Raw genomic sequence first — 23,148 nt, 5'->3', positions numbered from 1 at the left:
AACCATTTTTGATTGACTGCTCTATCCATTATGAACACGCTCCACAGGCTTTTCCCACTGATCGATCCAAGATTGCCTTTATGATCTCCCACCTGACGGGGAGAGCCAGAGCGTGGGCCACAGCCGAGTGGGCTCGTGAATCTCCACTCTGCAGCTCACTGACGGAGTTCACGGCGGCTCTCCAGAGAACATTTGACCCGGTTTCGTCCGACCGTGAGAAGGCCCGGGAGCTAACGAATATCAAGCAAGGCACCGACACGGTATGTGATTATGCCATTCATTTTCACACCGTGGCGGCGGACAGTGGGTGGAACTCCACCGCATTGTTTGACGTGTTTCTGAAAGGGCTAGCGGCTCCCATCCGAGAGCTTCTGGTTCCCCTGGACCTTCCCTCCGACCTGGACTCCCTGATCGCCCTCGCCATTAGGACGGACAACAGACTCCGCGAGCTTCACCCGCCGGCACGGAGCAGATCGGCGAGCACGGGAAGATTTTCCAACGCACCGGACCGCTCAGCCTTCTTCCAGCCACCCGTGGGACCATGCCCCCAATCTCCCTCCCACTCAGAAGAGGCTATGCAGCTCGGACGTGCACGATTGTCACCGGAGGAGCGACAGCGGCGACAGCAAGAAGGTCGCTGCTTTTACTGTGGGGAGACGGGACACCTTGTGGCGGCCTGTCCAGCCAAACGACCCACAAGGGTGAGTGATGTTAAAACATCTAGACCCACTCCTCGGATCCTCACGGACATCAAGGTAATGCACCACGCTGTCACCACAGACATTAAAGGCCTCATAGACTCTGGAGCTGACGAGAGCTTCATGAACTGGGGACTGGCTGAGAAGCTCGGGTTAAAGACTAAGGAAATAGAAAGAGCTATCACAGCCAAGGGGCTAAATGACAATACCCTACTCACCATCACTCACACCACAGAGACAGTAGAGCTTAATATTCAGGACCATCATGAATCCATGAACTTTTTTCTGATCAATTCTCCATCTCATGCGTTAGTCCTGGGACATCCATGGCTGCTGCGCCACAACCCCCACATTGATTGGAGAACAGGAAAAATTTTGGGCTGGGGAAAAGACTGTCAGGGATGTTGTTTTGACCCTCCAGTACAGGAGGGGGATGTAACCATGCTTAACGTTGTCTCTGCTGATTCCTCTGTAGACCCGGAATATCCCAACATAAGCTCCGTTCCTTCATGCTACCATCACCTAAAGGAGGTGTTCAACAAAGCCAAGGCGATGTCACTTCCTCCGCACCGACCCTACGACTGCGCCATTGAGCTCACCCCTGGATTCACCATTCCTAAGGGACGACTGTATTCTGTTTCGGCACCTGAGAGGGAAGCCATGAAAGACTACATAGACACTTCTTTGAAGGCGGGGCTTATCCGCCCCTCCTCTTCTCCTGCAGGTGCTGGTTTCTTTTTTGTGGCTAAAAAGGACGGGTCGTTAAGACCATGTATTGACTACAGCCCTTTAAATGACATTACGATTAAGAACCGTTACCCTCTCCCTTTGATGTCCTCTGTTTTCGATCAGCTACAACAGGCCAAGATATTCTCCAAACTAGACTTGCGCAATGCCTACCATTTAATCAGAGTAAGAGAGGGAGATGAATGGAAAACAGGTTTTAATACCCCTAGCGGACATTATGAGTATTTGGTCATGCCCTTCGGACTCACTAACGCACCTGCCGTTTTCCAGGCCATGATAAACGACGTCCTGCGGGACTTCTTAGACCAGTTCGTGTATGTCTACTTAGACGACATATTGATTTACTCACCAGACTTGGAAACCCACAAGACTCACGTGACCAAGGTCCTCCAAAGGCTCTTAGAGCATGGTCTTTACGTCAAGGCTGAAAAGAGCGAATTTCATGCCAACACCATCTCCTTCCTGGGCTTCATTGTAGCCCCTGGAAGAGTGCAGATGGATCCGGCAAAGATCAGAGCTGTCACTGACTGGCCCACACCTGATAGCCGCAAGAAGGTTCAGCAGTTCCTAGGGTTTGCTAACTTCTACAGGCGGTTCATCAGGGGCTTCAGTGCAATAGCTGCTCCGCTTTCTGCATTAACATCTCCTAAGACAGGTTTTCGGTGGTCAGCAGAAGCGGAGTCAGCCTTCCAGGAACTCAAACGCCGCTTCACCACCGCACCGATCCTCACCATGCCGGACCAACAGCAGCAGTTTGTGGTGGAAGTGGACGCCTCCAATGAGGGGATCGGGGCCATCCTCTCCCAGAGATCGCAGCAGGACGGTAAGATGCATCCTTGTGCTTATCTGTCTCGCCAACTGTCTAAGGCGGAGCGAAATTATGACGTCGCCAACAGAGAACTGCTCGCAGTCAAGGTGGTTCTGGAAGAATGGCGGCATTGGTTAGAGGGGGCCAGCCAGCCGTTCATGGTGTGGACGGACCACAAGAACCTGGAGTACATACGTCAAGCTAAGAGACTTAACTCACGCCAGGCCAGGTGGAGGCTGTTTTTTAACCGTTTCTCTTTTTCTCTCTCTTACAGGCCGGGGTCCCGGAACGTTAAGCCAGACGTCCTATCTCGACTCTTTGACCCCGAGCCTGTAGCCAAGGAGCCTGAACCCATCCTCCCACTGTCCTGTGTGGTTGGAGCGGTAACTTGGCAAATAGAAAAAGCAGTTAAGTTGGCCAACGGTGTAGCTCCACCACCTAGTGGGTGCCCTGAAAACAAGCTGTTTGTCCCAGTTAATCTGCGCCCACAGGTGATCCATTGGGCTCACACCTCGCCGCTTTTCTGTCATCCGGGAGTCAGGCGGACCATGTTCGCCATCTCCCGGAGGTTCTGGTGGCCGTCTATGGAGCCGGAGGTTCGGGAGTACGTCGAAGCCTGCTCGGTCTGCGCCCGCAATAAGTCCTCCACTGGATCACGCATGGGTCTGCTGCAACCACTTCCCATCCCCTCCCGCCCATGGTCAGAAATATCCCTGGATTTCGTCACGGGGCTCCCGGTCTCTCAAGGTAACACCACAGTCCTGACTGTGGTGGATCGTTTTTCTACAATGGTTAGGTTTATTGCATTGCCCAAACTCCCATCAGCCAAGGAAACTGCTGAAATCATGTTGACTCACGTTTTCAAGATCCATGGTTTTCCAAGGGACATTGTTTCTGACCGGGGGCCCCAGTTCGTCTCCAGATTTTGGAGGGACTTCTGTAAGCTAATTGGAGCCAGGGCCAGCTTGACGTCGGGATATCATCCGGAGGCTAACGGCCAGACCGAGCGGCTTAACCAGCAACTAGAGACCGGCCTCCGGTGTCTGGTGTCACAGAACCCTGCTACATGGAGCAAACACCTGGTCTGGGTTGAGTATGCGCACAACACACTTCCTACATCTGCCACAGGATTCACCCCTTTCAAGTGTGTGTTTGGCTACGACCCTCCTCTTTTTGCAGACAATGAGCCAGAGGTGGCGGTCCCCTCCGCCCACACCTTATTCCGCCGCTGCCGCCGCATCTGGTCCGCTGCTCGTCAGGTGCTCATCAGGCAGGGAGATCGAGTGAAAAGAGCAGCAGACCACAAGAGGAGACCAGCACCAGATTATCAGCCTGGCCAGAGAGTGTGGCTCTCTGCCAAAGACATGAACCTCCGAGTCCCGTCGAAGAAGCTGGCACCGCGGTTCGTGGGTCCGTTCCCCATCTCACAGGTCATCAGTCCTGCTGCTGTGCGTCTCCGCCTGCCCCGATCCCTACGCATCCATCCCACCTTCCATGTCAGCCAGATCAAGCCCGTGAAAGACAGCCCCCTGGTTCCTCCAGCTACCCCACCTCCACCCCCTGAAATAGTGGACGGCGGCCCGGTCTACAAGGTCAAGAAGCTGTTGGCTGTACGCAACCGGGGCCGAGGAAAGCAGTTCTTGGTGGACTGGGTGGGTTATGGCCCAGAAAAGAGACTCTGGGTTCCATCCAGACACATAATGGACCACACCCTTATTGATGACATTTACCGGGATCATCCTGAGCAGCCTGGACCGTCAGGATGCCGGTCCTAGAGGGGGGGGTTCTGTCACACCGTGGTGAGGTCTTGGGTTTTTTTTATGTTTGGTCTCGTCACTGCTTTTATTTTGAAAAGTAACTCTCCTCTCGTTTCAGATCACCTGCCCCTCCCTGTGTGTGTCACCTGCCTGAGTGTCTCCCCTAATTACCAATTGTGTTCACCTGGTGCTCCCTCCCTCATGTGTTAAATAGTCTGTGTCTCCCTTGTCCTGTGCCAGTGTGTCGTTTTTCGTCTCGCCAGCATTTCCACAGTTCTTGTCATTGCCACAGTCATCTGCCTTGCTTCGTTTTCAAGTTTGGTTCTCCTCGTAAGAGTGATTTTCTTTTGTAAATTTTCACAGCTTAGCTGCTCCCTTAGTTTGTTAGTTGTTTAGATTGCCTTTTGTTTTTCCTCCTTAAGAGTGATTTTGTGTTATTTAGTTTTTGCCCTTAGATCGTTCCTCCATTTTACGTAGTGATTTTTAGTTTAGTCTTTTTCTCTGTTTAGGTTTTTCCTCCCTTTTGGAGCGCCTTTTGTTTATTAGTATTTTAGTTTGTCCCTTTTTCCCCCTTTCCCTTGTCTAGTTATTTGTCCATTTACCCCATGGGATAGTTGCCCTGAGTTTCAGGATAGTCAGGAGTTTTGTGTTTTTCCCTCTTTGTAGGAATTATTATTGTTAGGTCCTTTAGACTGTTAATGTTCATAGCCCTTTTGTTTCCTCTGTTCGGGGAGTTCCTCTTGCTGACTAAGTACCATAATAAAGTGCTTTTGACATACTCTATCTCTGCGTCTGAGTCCTGCTTCGAGCCCGGCCTGACAGGAATTGGTATCGGGAGAGAAAAAATGGTATCGGAACATCACTATATCTAAACTCAAACTACACACAACTGGCTTTGTGTTTTCAGTTAATAACTCTCGGACAATATTCCCACCCTTAATAACCTGTTCTAAATATAAATACATATTTTTATCGTCAATTATTATTTTTTATCTTTCACCAGCGTACTGCTGCTTACTTGTGCAATAATAGTATGTTGAAGTTTTCTAAGATTGTATATTATCTTAAGTAAATTTTTTTGGTATTTCCACCATTTTTATAAAAACATATATACCAAATTTTCCTCCGGAGATCAATAAAGTATTTCTGATTCTGATTAATATGGAGCGCACAATATTTTCACAGATAACATGTCTTAACATGTTAATGCTGCAGGTGCACAGTGATCTATGACACACAGATCCCTCTCCCCGGAGAAAAACGTGTGTGGGAAATCCTTTCAGCATAAGTCAGGTGCGGTGCATAATTGATCCCGTAGGTGATGTTTAATTGGGACAACAGAGTCCAAACCAGAGCTACATCAATGCAAATAACAACACTGCCACCCACTGGTTGAGGAGGACGGGCCATTTGTGAATCACAAGCTATTTGTTTGTGAATCTGTGTGGATCTTGTCAAGAACGTCTCAAAACTGCGTCTTTGAGGAAAGAGATGCGTGTGTGTGACTGATGATTCACAAATGCAGAGTCAATCTTCACAAACAGATGAAGATTTTCAGTTTTGCAAATGGCTTTTTTGTTGAAAATTGTGTATTTACAAATACACAATATATTTACAAAACCACACTTATTTGTAAAAACCAAAATACAAGTTACAAATTAGAAATTTGTAACACAAAACAAAACACGTGTGCAAATCAAGGACTATTTGTAGATCACCCTCTGTGCGTTTACAGGTATTAATGAGACAAATTTAAGTCCATACGAGACCACCTAACCACAATCAACAGTTTATTTTAGGAAAGGCCTAAAAACTTTTCTCTTTAAAAAAGCCTTTTCTCAAACGTATCGTTGTGCTCTTGCTTTTAATCCTGTTTTTTAATCTTGTTCTGCTCTGTAGCACCTTGGGATTTCTTTTATCAATGAAAAGTGCTTTACAAATAATTTGTATTATTATTATTATTATTATTTGTATTTATTTTTATTATTATTATTATCATTGTTATTGCACCCACCACCCAGCCCCGGATATACTGATGAAAATGGATGGATGGATGGATGGATGGATAGATGGATGGATGGATGGATGGATGATCTGCATTTTTATCTGAGGTGCACATGTTTCTGACTGCAACAGTTATGTAAAGACCTGTAACTGAGTGTGAAATGCTCTCTATTTCCACAGCATACAACACAGGATTAGCCACCAAGGTTGTTAAACATTTCTTGTGATTTCCCTAGAATTACCAATCATTTCCTTTGAACAGCTTTACAGCACATATTTAAAAGTACAGTGAACAGAGAGAAGTGTTGTCTGTATGTTATGTTTGGTTTTAATGTAACCTGAAATGTGGTAACCAACCATTTAACTAACACTTATTAGCTGGAATTACTGGTCGGCAGCTCCATGTCTCAATGTTTACTTCCTGTCAGTTGATGTTTGTAACAGGAGATAATGTGACGTTCTGGAGTTTTTTAAAAATTTCATGAAATTAGTCAGAAACAGTCTGATATGAATCCTTTGTTTCTTCACAACAGAAAATGAAGCAATATTAATATGAATACATGCATATGAGCTATGTTTCCCTTGACTATATCACAAATGAGATATAGTCTGGATACCAGCTATTCATTTTTCTTCCGAGGAGGCGTGGTTTACGATCCTCCAGAACCATTTATTGGGGCGCTACGAATGTCTATCATAAGCGTCTGTACGTAGCTCTTAGCCAATCGTATCAGTTATACCAGATGTCGTATGTAGAGCGACAGATATTCGAGAAAGCATTGAGCAAGAAAACGACTGATGTTTACATAGCCAGACTAGCCCATCTCTACTTTGGGACTAAAATGGTCAATTCTGCTTCCGCAACGTTTTTCTGCAGCATGTTCTGACTCTGGCTGCTCTGTAGTTTCAGCTCACAGTCTACCGGCAGTGTTGGTGTGTGTGTGTGTGAGAGAGTGTTGCTTGCTGCTTTGCTTCTCCAGTTCTCGCTTTCTGCAAGATTATTTATTTTTACACCTTATTTCCCCCTCATATAATTTAGCCACACACATCCACTGATTTTATGGTCAATATACGAGCTGCTGGGGGTCTCTGGGGGCTCCGCTGTCCCCTGGCTTGTAGCCAGATCACCGGTGTTACAGCAGTGAGCGGTAGCGGGGCTAGTTGGTAGATTAGGCTTTTGCCAAATCCTGTCGGAAGCAAGGCTAAAACATCCGTTTTCGTGGTGACACAGGACTTTAAAATAAACTTTCCCTCTACACTGTCTACAGCTAGATCCAAAGAGAGCTTCACGTCTGCTGCAGCCATGTTGGATCCGTAAGAAAACTACAAAACTACAAGCTTCCATCTGTCCAATAGCACGCCGTCCCTCCCCGTTCTGTGATTGGATCCCTGAAACAGGGCTAAGAAACGACCATAGACACCAGATCGTTTCGCAGTTCGAAATTAAATTGAGCGTGCAAGGGAGTATGGTTATACCCAGGCTAGTGATGTCCTTTTTTTTTTATTTAAATTTTCTCTTTTAGGGACATTGTGTTTACTTGCCTTCTTCATCTGCAATTATTAACTACAACAATACAGTATTGAGTAACAACATTTTTTTAATACAATGCTGGAAATATGCTGCTTTTTTTTCTTTTTAACTGATTAATAATTGATTTATCAAAGTAACATTCCAGGTTAATCATCCATAAAAATATAATAAAAAGTAATTAGTTGCAAAAATGTAACACTCCAAACTAAGGGGGGGGGGGGGGGGGGGGGGGGGGTCATCAAAGTTATCACAAATTATCCTGAGGGGAACATGCATATCAGTATAAAATGTCATGAAAATCCATCCAATAGTTTTCACACATTTTACCCAAAACTATAAATGTCAATCCCCTTGTGGTGTCTGACAGAGGAAAGGTCAGGGGACTCCCACAATCGTTCTGATCCATCCTCTGGGGAAGATGAATGTCTTTATAAAATGTCTTGGCAAATCAGTCAATAGCTGAGACAGGTAGTTCACTGCTATTTTTCACTTTTCTTCAAATTCTAGCATGTGATCTAATTATTACGCTGGTATGATGGAACTAGGTTGTTTGTTTTTTTCCCTCCCACATCAGTTTTGATGATTCTCTCATGCAGAAATGATTTCTGTATTTATGCCAGGTGAGAAATGAAAACAAATCATTCAAGTGAGGGAGGATTTACAAAACAGTTTCATGGGTGTCAGTCAATATTACCTGCAGATAAGCCTCCTTCTTGCTCTAAAGAAATGTTCATCCACCTACCAGATTTCCAGTACTCTAACTGTGAAGAGTCTGGGGGAGCTCTTCAAACTTGTCATTTCTTCACATTATTTGCATGTGAAATAACTTTTCATACTGAGAAGGGGGATAAAAACGCATAGAAAAGTAAAAGCTAAAGGGAAGCTACCCTGGAAGTGATGAGATATGTGCACCAAAAAGAAGAAGAAGTAAATGTGCTGGTGCTTTCATGGACTCCAGAGTATTAATAGGTGTAGGTAAAGTATTATTTGTCAATGTCCATTTCCCACACATGATTTGTGTGAAATCACATGTATACATTCAAAGAATACTTGATAAAATCTTAAACTGATAGGGCTGGGCGATATGACCATAAAAGAATATCACGATATTTCAAGGTATTTTGAGGCCCGTCTACTTAACTTGCGTATTTCCATTTATGTAACTTTATACTTCTACTTCACTGCATTTTAAAGGCAATATTCACTACATTTAGCTTCCAGCAATTTTTTCAATCAAGATTTAACAAAAAAAAGGTGATTAAACATTTTTATACATTAAACTACGTATAAGTATATTAAGCTGTAGTAAATTAGCCCTACCTTGGTGACAGTAAAAGGCTGCTTACATAAATGCATCAAAAATAATTATCCAACAATATTTAGAGAATATATAACAATCTAAGTGGGGTCATTCTACATTTTGTTGCTGGTACTTTTGTACATTTTAAGTAAATTGCATTAATCTTGTGCACTCTAAGGGCAAAATATGAACAAACACTTCACATAACATTTTCCCAGTTGGGGAACACTGTGATATAGAATCTTTACTGTTATCCAACTGTGACATTTTTAATAGCTGTTAACAGAGCTTTCCACTGGGGACATGGAGTAGCCAGCAAGTGTGGAAAATAGCTGGCGAGGTGGGTCCGGGGGCATTTTCTCCTTTTTCTTCCATACAATCCCAAATTTGGTGCCGCTCACACACTCTAATGCCACTATTCCATCATATACACCGATCTTAATCATTGCATATTTTTCACGAAGTTTTATAAAGAAAAATAAAGTTTCTTGTATGTTTTATTTAATGCATCTTATTTTGACAGTCTTCTTGTTATTCTGATTCTGTTAACACACTGTGCTCTTATTTTGAAAGCTGCATGTATTTAGCGCCAGGAAGTAATTCAGGCCGACATTTTAGATTTTTGTGATTAACTTTAATTGTTAGCTAATGTTGGCTACCAGACGGCATAATGCAACAGTAGGTTTGGATCATCTCTGACCGGCCCGTACAGGTTGATAGTATTGTTGATGAGTGTAGTATTTTAAATAGAATCCTCAATCCTCAATTATTGGCTCAAAAACAGTGTTGGACTTTTCTTTAAGGTAAATCATTTTGATGGATCTCTAGTGTTAGAAAAGTATACCCACCTATTAAATATACAAGCTTTTTATGTAAAGTTGCATGTAAAAACTTGTTAATACTTAACAGGTAAAAAACAGAGGTTATGGTGTTTGGCAGTGCCCTCATCGACCTGGGACCCCTCAGAGTATGAGCTTCCTAAAGTCACCAGCCTTGGCATCACCATAGACAGCGATTTTAAATTTGATAAACAGATTAACATCGTTTTAAAATCGTGTTTTTATCATCTGTGTCTTTTATCAAAAGTGAAACCATTTTTATCTTTTAACCTCTTTGAACAGAGGCAGAAACATGGCCTTTCTCTCCATTTTACCTCCTAGACAGGTCAAAAAACAGACACCAACAGCCAATGGAAGCAGATCAAAATGAGGCTTTGTATTGATATATTGTACTGGCAGCCCATCATGCTCTGTGCTGGACAGTTTGTTAAGTTTGCTTTTTCATGTTCAAAAATGCAAATGTTACTTTATAACATATAATATTTAATTTTAATTAATACATATTATATATTATCAAATATTTAAATAGGCAACAGTAGATGTTAATATTCAGATTTAACCTTCATTTGAACATGTCATCACAGGTATTCTAATGGACACAAACCATGAAATAAAACAGAACTCCTTTTGGTTGGCACTAAATCCACATTGTCTAAATCCAACAGTTTCTCACTGCACATTGATAATAACACCCCTGTCCATCCCTCCCCTCAGGTCACAAGTCTGGGCGTCAAGTCAAGTCAAGTCAAGTCAAAGTTTATTTATAGAGCACAGTGGCGGTTCTCCACAGGGGCCTCCAGGGGCCACTGCCCCTGTGAAGAAGCCTTTGGCCCCTGCTGTGGCCCCTGTGTCAAATTAATAATAAAATTATCAATTTATAACGATGAACAACGTAACAATTCTCACCTTTTTTTGTTCAAACAATATCTCATTGTACACAAAAAGAACCCAGAATGTGTACATTGTATAATAGTTTAATTGTGCAATGAAATATTGTGTGTGTGTGTGTGTGTGTGTGTGTGTATATATATATATATATATATTTAAAAACAACCTCAGTTGACCAAAGTGCTGTACAGTTATTAAAATACAATAAAAACCATACACAAATATAGTTATAAATAACAATGAAAACAATAAAATACTAAAAACAGTAAAACAATGAAATAGTAATAAAAACTCAAACCAGAAAGAGTTAGAGATAAAAAAAAAAAAAAGAAAATAAAAGGGTAAAAAAGTCAAGGATTCTTGCCTAGCTGGGACTGAACGCTAAGGAGAATAAATAGGTTTTTAATAATGTTTTAAAGTGCAAGTGAACTTTTTGTGCAGCTCTGACCTGGAGAGGTCGGCTGTTCCACAAAGAAGACTCCCCACGAGTCCAGAGTCTGGACCACGGTATGACCAGGAGCATCTGTTAGACCACCTAAGTGCTCTGGAAGTACTGTGGGGTTTTAAAAGATCTGATAAATAAGACGCTGCCAGACCATTTAAGCCAGGGGTGTCAAACTCAAATACACAATGGGCCAAAATTTAAAACTTGAATAAAATCGCGGGCCAACATTGAACAAATAAACCTTTTAATATATACCAAACATGTTTAGCTTTAACATTAAATATGGAACCAGCAACGCTTATAAACATACAATATATAACTAAATAGTGCAGACATGCAAAATCAAATTTCAAATAAAAAACACATCAATGTCATTAATTTATTAAATAAAAAATAAATAAAAATCGTATGCCTCTTTTCTATTTGCATCCTTCTGATTTAAATATCAAAATAAACTTTTTCAACAGGTTAATAACTTCTGCCTTTCTTTTCGCCATTTTTGGGAAGGGGTAGCTGGGAGACAGCTCTAGCTTGAGGTTGCTATGACGACTGTTACAGAGGAGCGTTTCTGGGTCCTGTCCTGATTGACGCGCCAAAACAACAGCAGGGCATTGTGGGATTTGTAGTATTAGCGGTTAATGCGCCGTATAATACCGGCGGGTCAGCTTTTATAGTACAATAATAAGATAATAATTTGGTATTGGCTCGCGGGCCAAATAAAATTACACTGCGGGCCAAATTTGGCCCGTGGGCCAGAGTTTGACACCCCTGATTTAAGCACTTAAAAACAATTAATAAAACCTTAAACTGGATCCGAAAGTTTTCAGGATGTGCTCACGCTGTTTCTTCCCAGTCAGCAGGCGGGCGACTGCATTTTGGACAACCTGTAAGCGGAGCACTGCTGACTGGTCAAGACCAACAAATAAAGAGTTACAGTAGTCTAGGCGTGATGTGATGAATGTCATCTTGGACAGCAGCCTCTCCTTCACTGCCCCTATCAATATCAATCACCCTCACCCATCTCTCTCCCATAATAGCACCTCCATACTGGTCAACGCCTTGTCACATCCTGACTCCATTACTGTAATGCTCTTCTACATGGTCTGCCACAGAAATCCCTCAATAAACTGCATGTTACAGCCCTTGGCATCAATGAGACAGCGTAGAGTTCAACTGGTACAAAATTTTATTCCATCGCCAAGCGCCGTGAAGCTAAAACACATAACAAAATATCAATATTTGCACATATTAAAAGTTCACACATTTTACTTCATTAGATAGTTTATGTTTTCTTTAAAACCCACACTCTACCCACAGTCAACCATAAAACTAAAAATATCACACATAATATATTAAACCAAACAAATATATAACAATATATGAATATAACATGACATATGAAACCAAACAAAACACATGCCACTATTGTTTCAATGCCACATACCTCGCTTCGCCTACCAAGGGTGCAAACTTTCCTCCAAATGAATGGCAACAGGTACACCAACCAAACTGCATTCAGCTTCTCTGCTCTACCTGACCTGCTCTTTGTGTGGCAGCCCAGGTGAATGTGGCAATCACAGGTGTGTGGCAATTAACCCTATTTATCCACACTCCAGGGTATGTGGTGAGACCAAGAACATGAATAAGACATAACCCAAAGAAAGAGGCTGTGTCCCAATGTCAAGGATCCTTCCTTGGTAGGATCCTTCCTTCAGAGTCGGGTCCTCCGAAGGCAAGGCAAGAGTCCTTCCTTTGACTGGTGTAATGCACAAATGGGACAGCCTTCGGAGTGTGTAGCTGTGCGTCATTGCGTAATTGGACGTCCTGCTTAACTTCAGTGCCGCTCTCGGCCCTTTGGCTAAGATCAAGTGTAGTATCTGTTCTTATCAGTTTAATAAAAAATAAATAAATAAATTCAGTGCCGCAATTTCAAAATCAGTTCACGACATGAATGTGTCTCTGGCATCAGCACTCTGACACATATTTGTGAAAATGGAAGATGCTTTAAGGTTGAATCTCCACGATTTATCAAGTAAAAACCATAAAGTGGATTAAACCTGAATATTTAACTGATCCTGGCTGAATTCGGCCGCTACTTAGTGCCATGAATGCAGCGGCGCATAATTCATCATGGAAATATGTTCTGTGATTTTTTATTTTTTATTTTACAGTACAGTACAATAACAGTTATTTATAAATAACAATAACGGATAATAGCGGACGTTCGGTCCCTGTAAACACAATAAAGAAACGTATAACTTTCTGAATGGCATAGTTGCACATAGTACATCATCATCGGACAAATATAAATTAATAAACAATAACTTTAGCGACTGAGACGGCATTAATTAACTTAACCGGCAATGTATCAAGATGACGTTTATTATCTTTAAGCTTAATATTCTGGCATATGCTTATTCATATGTTTTTGCTTGACTTTGAAAACACGTTTTGTAAGTTATGTGATAACATTCAGTGTAAACTGAAAATATCTACATATTTAAATGCATATTGCGCCGCCGGCGTCGCTGTTTCTACGCTCGCCATTTTTAAATCTCCCGGTAGACCGGTGTGCGCAATGCTTTATGGGTAGTCGGAGCGCACGGAGGATACACACATGCATCCTCGGAATTTGGGCAAAAGAAGGACTCTGTCCTCCGGAGCATCCTCGACATTGGGACAGTCCTTCGGCGGATGTCGATGACGTAGTGTCCTTCAAATCAGCCGTTTGAGCATCCTTCCTTGACTTTGGGACACAGCCAGAGACCAAAAAACAACTACCCTGGAACATGAATGGTGCATAAACAACCAGCTCAGCTGGTCACTAACACTGCAATTAGTCCAAAATGTGGCCGCACGCATCATTTCCAGAAGTCCATCCACACAGCACATCACTCCCGTCCTCAAACAGTTTCACTGGCTCCCGAGCCAACTCCGTAGTGACTTCAAGATCCTGCTCCTCACATTCAAAGCGTCCACAACCTTCACCCTCATACCTCACTGAGCTCCTTCAGACCTCCACACCCTGCCGTACACTCAGGACCTCCTCTGCTTCACTCCTCTTCACCCCTTCACCCAATTAGCCACAATGGGACTAAGATCTTTTACCCCTCGACTCTGGAACAAACTCCCTCAGTATCAGGTCTCTAACAACACTGTCAAACTTCAAGTCACATCCCAAAACCCACCTATTTACACTGGCCTATCCCCAATATATTCATCTTTTTATTAATGTTGCCAATTTTTGTCTGTACTGTTTTACTGTTGTTTAATATTACTGTAGGAGCCTAAATGCAGTTTTTTGTTGTTAACAGAATAATTGAAGTTCAAAAGAAATAATAATAATATTTAAATGTTTTGATATTTACAATTAGGGCCGGAACTTTTAACACTTTAATCAAGATGAATTAATTACACAAAAATTAACGCGTTAAAAAATGTACGCATTTTAATCACACATATTTTTGCACCGCGGAACGTTTCTCACTGGATGAGTTTCAGGCGGACCGATTATACTGGAGCACCAACTAGGAGCTCCAAGGCAGCGTTCAGACTGCCAGCCAAAATCTGATTTTTTAGATTTTTTTTTTTAGATGCGCCGGCAGCGCAGAGACGAGGTGTCCACCGGCAGCAGCGCCGGTGATAAGGCCAATATACTGATAAGGCCAATATACTGAGGTGACATGCCTCCATCATGTTTGTTGTTGTTGTTGTTGTCGCTGTCGCAATTATATGACGTCAGACGCTCTGACGCCGTTACTACAGCAACCTGTCAGATCAGTCAATAATGTGGCCCAGTCTGAACAGAGCCATATCCGATTTGGACACTTGCTAAAAACTGTGTGTACAGTCAGCTCTAAAACTCGGATTTGAGTAGGAATCTGATTTGAATCAGATTCACCTGCAGTCTGAACGCGGCCTAACTCCAACCAATGGTTTAACATCATCACTAATTTTGACAAATTACATAACTTCATCACTCACTCACTCTCAAACACGCACTCAGTGGCTAGTAAGAGAGCCTGTGTTACAAAGCGGGTGCTAATATCAAGCCCTTGGTGAACAGATGTGTTTGCAGCAAAGACTGAACGAAAGAGCAAAGCCATGAAGAACAATGGTTCCATTGCAGGTGTTCTTGTTGATGTACATTTGAATGGTGTTGCAGTTGATTACAGTAAGACAGTAAATTAGGAAAAGCTCTGAAGTGTAAATCCTGCATGTACTATAGCATGCATATTTGATTGAATTGATACATGTGGATGATCATTTCAAATACATATGAAGCCTTAGTGGCCACTGTGCACACAGAGGAAATCAGCCTGCAGCAGGGATGTTTTTCTCCTCTTAACGTCTCCAGGCCTAAACACACAGATGTAAAAATACACTCCATTCAGAGGGCCATGTTGCCTAGCAGCCAGTTGGTGGGTAGGATGGTGTGACAGCGTGTGAGATAGAAACTGCAGGAGACACAGAGCAGCTATGTCAGGGAAAGAAAGAAGCACACAATAATAATGATAGATTCAGAATGTTTGTTGGGTTTTTTTAACCCAAAGCCAAAAAAAGCCCTATTTCCCAACACTAATAAAAACTGATGTGCAATTTTGTGATCACGCCAGATTTCACATGTTGTTGATTCTGGGAAAAAGAGGCTAAGCTTAAATTGTCCGTAATCATGTGTCTGTTGATAGTTAACATGGTAATAAAATGTTCAAGAAATCCATAAAATCAGCAAAAACTATGTCCCAACTTTTTTTCCTCTTTAGTTATTCATCCATTATTCAGTGTTCCAATCATATAATATACTTCACTGCCTATAGCTTGGTCTTTTTTTGAAGATTGGTTTAAAAATGTGCATGCATTGGGCAGTAGCATGAAAAACATAATCAACACATTTGACTGTAAAGATATATTGTGGCACAATATTTTCTAATACAAAAACATGAAGATGCATATCAGGCAGCTCAGGAACATCAAGTAGTGAGGAGGCGGCAACCTCTGAGCAACCGGTCTGAGCAGTTAGGAAAACCCTGAAGTGCCTTAAGCTGCTTTCTATCAAAGATTCCAACAGCAGTGTTGCAGAAGCATTTTTGTCCAATCTATCCCAATACAAAATGAGATGCCTTTTCACTTGATTTATTACCTAAGAAAAAATTCTCATCACTACACTATGGTCTCACTAGTAAAAAATATTCTTCAAGACAATATAATGTTAATTGCGTAAATAATGGCCCCATTTAGAAGAAAAAATAGAAGATGAATCGTATGATTTGGGGTAGGGGTGTGACGAGATCACGTGCCACGAGATCTCACGAGATTAAAGTCGACGATATTTCTCGTCGCGTTAAAAATCAGTCTCGCGAGATTTGTGAGTTATCAGACTATTTGTGACCTGTGGGGGCAGTAAAATGAAAAGAAGAGGAGGAGAAGGAGGGGAAGCAGCAAGCAGCCAGAATGACGTCACAGAGGCTCGTGAAGAAGAGTAAGAACTATTCGAAGAGGCACAGTCCTCCTGCAGCAGTTTGCAGAGCCGGAGCCTGCAAATTGCTAACAGGCTAACAGTTAGCTCTGTAGCAGTACAGTGTGTATGTGCTAACAGGCTAACAGTTAGCTCTGTAGCAGTACAGTATGTATGTGCTAACAGGCTAACAGTTAGCTCTGTAGCAGTACAGTGTGTATGTGCTAACAGGCTAACAGTTAGCTCTGTAGCAGTACAGTATGTATGTGTGTGTTAGAAATTGAAAACAGTTAGTTTCAATTTGTGGAAGAAGAAGTTTATTAAAAGCCCATGCCTACATCATGCATGTAAAGAGTTATAATAAAACTCAAAATGCATGTGCAACTCGGTTAAATAAAAAGTCTGTTGGTCCAGTCATATATTTTGTCATTGAAGTTTTCTCTACACTCCATCCCACACTGCACAAGCTGCACTCACATTTAGCTCGCTTTGACTACTGGTTTTGGTTTTGCAGTCTGTGTCTTATGATCACAAACAGCCAAAGGACAAGTTCATGACTGATACTGCAAACCAGAGATAGGGACTTGATTTATTATCACTTTGATTCAAGTTGACTTGAGTCCCTGTTTAGAACCATGGAATCTCAAACAGTTGAATTATTATATTATATATTGGGACTTGATTTGGACTTGCTCTAACTAAAGACTTGACCTGACATAACACACGAATTGAGTTGCTCAAAACAGAAAATTGTCAGACATTGGCTATTACATACACTAAGGCTACGTTTACATGATGACGGTGTGAACAGAAGACGCAAAAGTGGCGTCGCGTCTTCACTTTTTATTCCGCGTTTAGACAAGCATTTTCGGGAAGAAATCTGCGTGCATACGGTGACGCAAAAGTGTCTGAAATTCGATTGGGTATGCGGCATCACTTAAAGCAATAAGAGCATCTTTGGGCATGCAGAAGTTTTCACCAGCTACTTTTTTTCATCAGCTACTCCTTCCACAAAGTTCTCAACCATCACTAGATCTCCCAGGTCTCGTTCGCAGCCGTCTGGCTCGCCTCCCACCAATTGGTGCATCCAAAATTTGGTAGACGTAATTACAGATCCGGGCTACACGGTGGTGTAGTGGTTAGCGATCTCGCCTCAGAGCAAAAGGGTCGCCGGTTAGCTTACCGCCTGCGTTATCAGTGTGGGTTCTCTCCAGGTACTCCGGCTTCCTCACACAGTCCAAAAACATGCACTTAGGTTTAATTGGTGACTCTAAATTGCCCTTATTGTGTGAATGAGAGTGTGATTGTCTCTATGTGTCAGCCCTGCGATAGTCTGGCGACCTGTCCAGGGTTTACCCACCTCTCACCCAATCCCTCCAGTGACCCGCGACCCGAATGCGGATAAGCGGTTAATGGTAATGAATGGTAATGGTGATTCCAGATCCTTCTCTGTTCAGTAACACTATCTGTACATATCCTGTACATTTGATGGAAAGACTCCTGTAAGGAACCTGGTCTCACAGAAATCCGTGAAATAGCCACAGATTTTGCTTAACTCAAAATCCGTGGAATAGCCACGGAATCGCTCAAATTTCCATGAAACTGACACGGATTTCGCTACAATGCAAGTTAAAGACAGTCATATCCCGTGGCCATCCCATTGATATATGTTCCTATTGGTTTGTTCCAAGTCACGTGACTTTCAAGGTTCCGGCGGTCAGAACATAAAACATGGCGGACAGTTCTCTCATTTTTAGTGAAAAAAACAATATTTTGACTTATTTTATGCATAAAAATTGATTTTGATCACATTTCTAGCAAGAAATATATGTTTTATTTTCTAAATATTCACTCAGTGAATGTACATAATCACTTTGTATGTTGGAATAGCCACGGGATATGACTGTCATTAACTTGCATTGTAGCGAAGTCAGTTTCACGGAAATTTGAGTGATTCCGTGGCTATTCCACGGATTCCTGTGAGACCATGTTGCTAAATTGCCCTCATTGTGTGAATGAGAGTGTGATTGTTTGTCTCTATGTGTCAGCCCTGTGATAGTCTGGCGACCTGTCCAGGGTGAACCCGCCTCTCACCAAATGCCTCCAGTGACCCGCGACCCGAATGCGGATAAGCGGTTAATGGTAATGAATGGTAATGGTGATTCCAGATCCTTCTCTGTTCACTAATACTATCTGTACATATCCTGTACATTTGGTGGAAAGACTCCTGTAAGTTTATTAGAGCTGCCAGAGCAGCTTGAAGGTCCCACGCATGGAAATAATCCCACGTTTGTTTATTTTCCTGTACTGGAGCATGTATGTGACGTAAACACACACGTGACGTGAGCAGATCAGAGTTTTGTGTCTTGGCGTGTAGACGGACACGATACGGTGGAGCATATTCAAGTTTTCCACTCTGGAGGCTGGTTTCAGATTTTTGTGTTTTTAAAACTCCGTCACCGTTTAAACGAAAGGCACTTCTGATGAAATATTTTGTCGTTTTTACCCACAAGCGTCCTCGTGTAAACGGGGCCTAAGTGGGGCAGCTCAGAGAGTCTGATTCACAGACAATCAAACAATCAAAGCATTTAAATATAATTTAATTATGTTATTTATATATGCAAAATGACAGAGAAGGTGCTTTAGTTAGTGGTTACAGCTGCTCTAGTCACTGCATGACATCAGTGTTCTGTATCTTGAATGGATAGCAATGGCACACAACTTTGCTGATATTTCTACCAAATGTACCATTATTCTGCCACTACAGTTGACTTCAACTTGGGTGTTGCTAATACAATTGCCACAGCAACGGGATCAGTAGTACACTGCAAAAAAGCCAACTTGTATTTTTTGGCCTAAAACAGTGATTTAATTTGGTAAAACTTGGAAATATAAATTACTGACACTTAGGGCAAAAATGTAAGTTAGCACAACAAAGGAAGCCAGTTGTCTGCTCAAAAACAAGTTGGTGAGTTGTTGTTACTTATATCTTTAAGTTGGGGTTCACAACAAAGGACAATAGTTCTGCTAACTCTTATTTCTTTGTTGTGAAATTCGGTCATTAGCGAAAGCTAGCGGCTAACTGATGCTAGCGGCGCTGCTTGTTACAGCTACAAGAGTAGCCATTAGCGTATCAATGCTAACTCAAAATTGTGGTCGCAACATTAGCTGACATTTCATAGCAGCGTTACAATCCTGCCACAGAAATTCAGAGTTGAGCAAACTCAAAAACAAAACTTAAAATATTTAGTTTAATTGTCCAACTTAAAATTTTATCGAAGTTTGTTGCCTTGAAATTTTGAGTTCACCCAACTTTTCTTTTTTTGCAGTGTAGGGCTGTCACTATTTTAACTGACATCGTTAGCATACACCCAGCTTTTGGTCAGATCTGTAACCAAGCAAACATTGACAGGAATTTTTGATCTACTTCCTGTAGTCTTACATGAAGGAGTAGCTGTTCTGTGAATATTTGTTTCTTTAATTTTTTTTATCATAGGCTAACTGCTGCAACACTCTAACTAACTACTGAATTACTGTTAGGATCCCTGCTATGTATTTTACTCTTGTGGACACTATATTAGGGCTGCAACTAACAATTATTTTCATTATCGATTAATTTGTCGATTATTGTTGTTTTTGGTCAATAAAATGTTGAAAAATATCAATCAGTGTTTCCCAAACCACAAGATGACGTCCTCAAATCTCTAGTTTTGTCCACAAACCAAAGAGACATTCAGTTTATTGTCATAAAGGAACAAAGAAACCAGAAATATTCACATTGAAGAAGCTGAAATCAGAGAATTTGGACTTATTGTCTTTAAAAAAAAACTGCTCGAACCAATTATTCGATTATCAAAATAGTTGACGATTAATTTAATAATTGATTATTGTTCGATTAATGTTGCAGCTCTACACTATATGAATATTTACAGGATGAATTATTGTGCTGTGTGCAACTTGTCTATACTAACTTATTTTACAATTCATTTCGTCCAACCATTTTTTGGGGAAAATATTTTGGATTTCTATTAACTATCATTGCATTTTTTCAGAATTCGTTAAAGAAAACCTTCCATTTTTATTGGAAACATTTTCACACAATTTATAGCTATGCACCCACACACAAGGTGAGGGCAGAAGAACCATGCTCCACATGTTTCTGCTATGTCTTCCCACTCTAATCTCATTACGTAGACACATAGTAGTAGTAGTAGTAGTAGTTTAAAATAGAGGAAATGGTTAGTAATATGAAATGCTTACTATAGCAAGCTTATCTAATGAAAACGGGTGTGTAAATTGACAGTAGGTGGTTATTGTTGACGTTTTATTTTTTAAATGTGTTACTATTTTTTCTTTTTTGTGTGTTATTGTTGTTTGTTTGTTAATTGTTGTCTCATTATGACTACATGGGTGTATGTGTACTTCTGTGTTTGTAAGTTAATAACAAGTTATGTGTGTTAATAATGGTAATAATGAGTTTATAAACTACACTGTAAAAAAATAATCTGTTAAATTTACGGTAAATTACCGACAGCTGTGGTTGCCAGAACTTCACCATAAAAAAATACAGTGAGAGGGTTTTCTACTGTAAATTTAAATATCAGCAAAAACTAATTTAGACTGAATATTCTCGTTATTTTTAAGGTAATTGTGTCATTCATTCACACATCATGGCAAATCTCCATTAACTTTACATGAAAATGTTATATTTTTACAGCAAAACTGTGCGTTTCCTACAGTTCATGACAGTAAAAGTAAAAATTTTACTATTCCTTGATTTACGGTAATTAAATGTGTCTACTACGGTGATACACAATTTTTAATTTTACGCCCCATTCCTGATGCAATTTGACAGTGTTTTACTGTAATTTCTACAAACATTTTTTACAGTGTACATTACTATGTGTTATACATACATATATATAAATATTATTGTTATATAACTGAATATAGTAAATTAACATAGGGAGAAGGGGTGGGATTTAATAAGCTTTGGCTTCTTCCCACTCCTTTTGAACACAAATAAGTGTTGAGTCTTGTTGTTGTTGTTTCATTTTGTGTTGTATTTATTGTGTTTCGTTTGTTTTTAAATGTTCATCTTTTATTTTGTGTTCAAATAAATTCTTAATCAATCAAAATAACTGACATCGTGGACTCAGCTACCAGCAAAATGAGCTCTTCATTTTCTTATAGTTTCTGTTGGCAAACCACAGAACAGTCATCAACTCAGACAGCAGCAGGTCGCCATGCAGGTTGATGTGAGCAGTAGTCAGCTTCTCTCTCCTTAGCACTACCTCTGCTATGTGCTAATTATGTGCTAAGACATTATATTTTAATCAGGATGAAAATCAACACATACTTAGATCAGTAGTTCTCAACCTTTTTGAGTCGCGACTCCCAATTTAACATGCATATTGTCCGTGACCCCCACTCACTGAACACAATCTCACACGCACAGTTCAGATCACCCAAAAAAGAAACAAAATGACCAAAAAAAGACACAAAATGAACAAAAAAGACACAAATTGACCACAAAATGATAAAAAAAATACACAAAATGACCAGAAAAAGACACAAATGACTAAAAAAAGACAAAATGACCAAAAAAAGGAAACAAAATGACCAAAAAAGACACAAATTGACCACAAAAAGGTTAAAAAAAGACACAAAATGACCAAAAAAGACACAAAATGACAAAAAAACACACACAAAATGACAAAAAAAAGAGAAGTGACCAAAAAAACTAAAACACATTAACACATGAACACATGAACACACAAGGTTGAGAATAGCTGCCTTAGATAAAACCTCTCCATCTAACAATTGTTTTCTCTTAACTTGTTGACTATTGCAAAATCCTCGCCATATTAAAGTTAAACTTTTCACCTTAAGCCCAGTTTAATTTTAATAGCCCAGTTTATTTTCACAATTTAATTCAGTGCATTAATCTTGTGTGGATCTAACCTGGCTCCTGGTCTCTGGTAGTATTTTTTGCTTTAAGATTGCTTATTGTTTTTGCTTAAGGTTGCTTAGTGTTTTTTGCTTAAGGTTGCTTAGTGTTTTTTGCTTAAGGTTGCTTAGTGTTTTTTTGCTTAAGACTGCTTAGTGTTTTTTGCTTTAAGATTGCTTATTGTTATTGCTTAAGGTTGCTTAGTGTTTTTTGCTTAAGGTTGCTTATTGTTTTTGCTTAAGGTTGCTTATTGTTTTTTGCCTAAGATTGTTTCTCTGCTTGCTGAGGCTTTATGCTTTATTTGTTTGGTTTAGTTTAAAGTTAAGTTCAGTTTTCAGAGCCCCACTGCCTAGCTATTTTACCTGTTAATTGGCTATTTAGTGGCTTTTGTTTACAAGTATATAATAATAATGTATACAAGTATATAATAAATAATGGTGGGAATGCTGGATTCTGAATCGCTTACACTACGCTGCCATGCTGGCGGTAATGTGTCAGATGAACTTCAAATAGAATGAGTTTGAAAAGTAGGATTGGGTGATTTAATATGAATGTCATTGAAAAGTTGAATAATAATAAACAATAACGTATACAAAATGTGGAACATAGGTTTCTGAAGAGCACAAATGAAGCTCAAAGTGGTGGCAACTGCTTGCTTAACAGTAGCTTTACAGTGCTTTATAGCTGTCCAACTAACAAATATGTGCTAAGACATTATATTTTAAT

General features: G+C 40.8%; 1 protein-coding gene and 1 non-coding gene across 2 annotated transcripts in view; one reads left to right on the top strand and one right to left on the bottom strand.

Moving 5' to 3' along the window:
• The window catches only part of LOC131981095 (phospholipid phosphatase-related protein type 4-like), a 64,407-nt gene that overhangs the window by 36,183 nt on the left and 5,076 nt on the right, over window positions 1-23,148 (bottom strand). The window lies entirely within an intron of this gene.
• Window positions 12,855-13,047, top strand: LOC131981141 (U2 spliceosomal RNA). Its single transcript, XR_009395275.1, has one exon. It is a non-coding gene; the product is annotated as a U2 spliceosomal RNA (small nuclear RNA).

The sequence above is a fragment of the Centropristis striata genome, chromosome 11 (genome assembly GCF_030273125.1).
Source record: "Centropristis striata isolate RG_2023a ecotype Rhode Island chromosome 11, C.striata_1.0, whole genome shotgun sequence".
NCBI classification, from domain to species: Eukaryota; Metazoa; Chordata; class Actinopteri; order Perciformes; family Serranidae; genus Centropristis; species Centropristis striata.
This window is presented reverse-complemented; position numbering and strand designations above follow the sequence as displayed.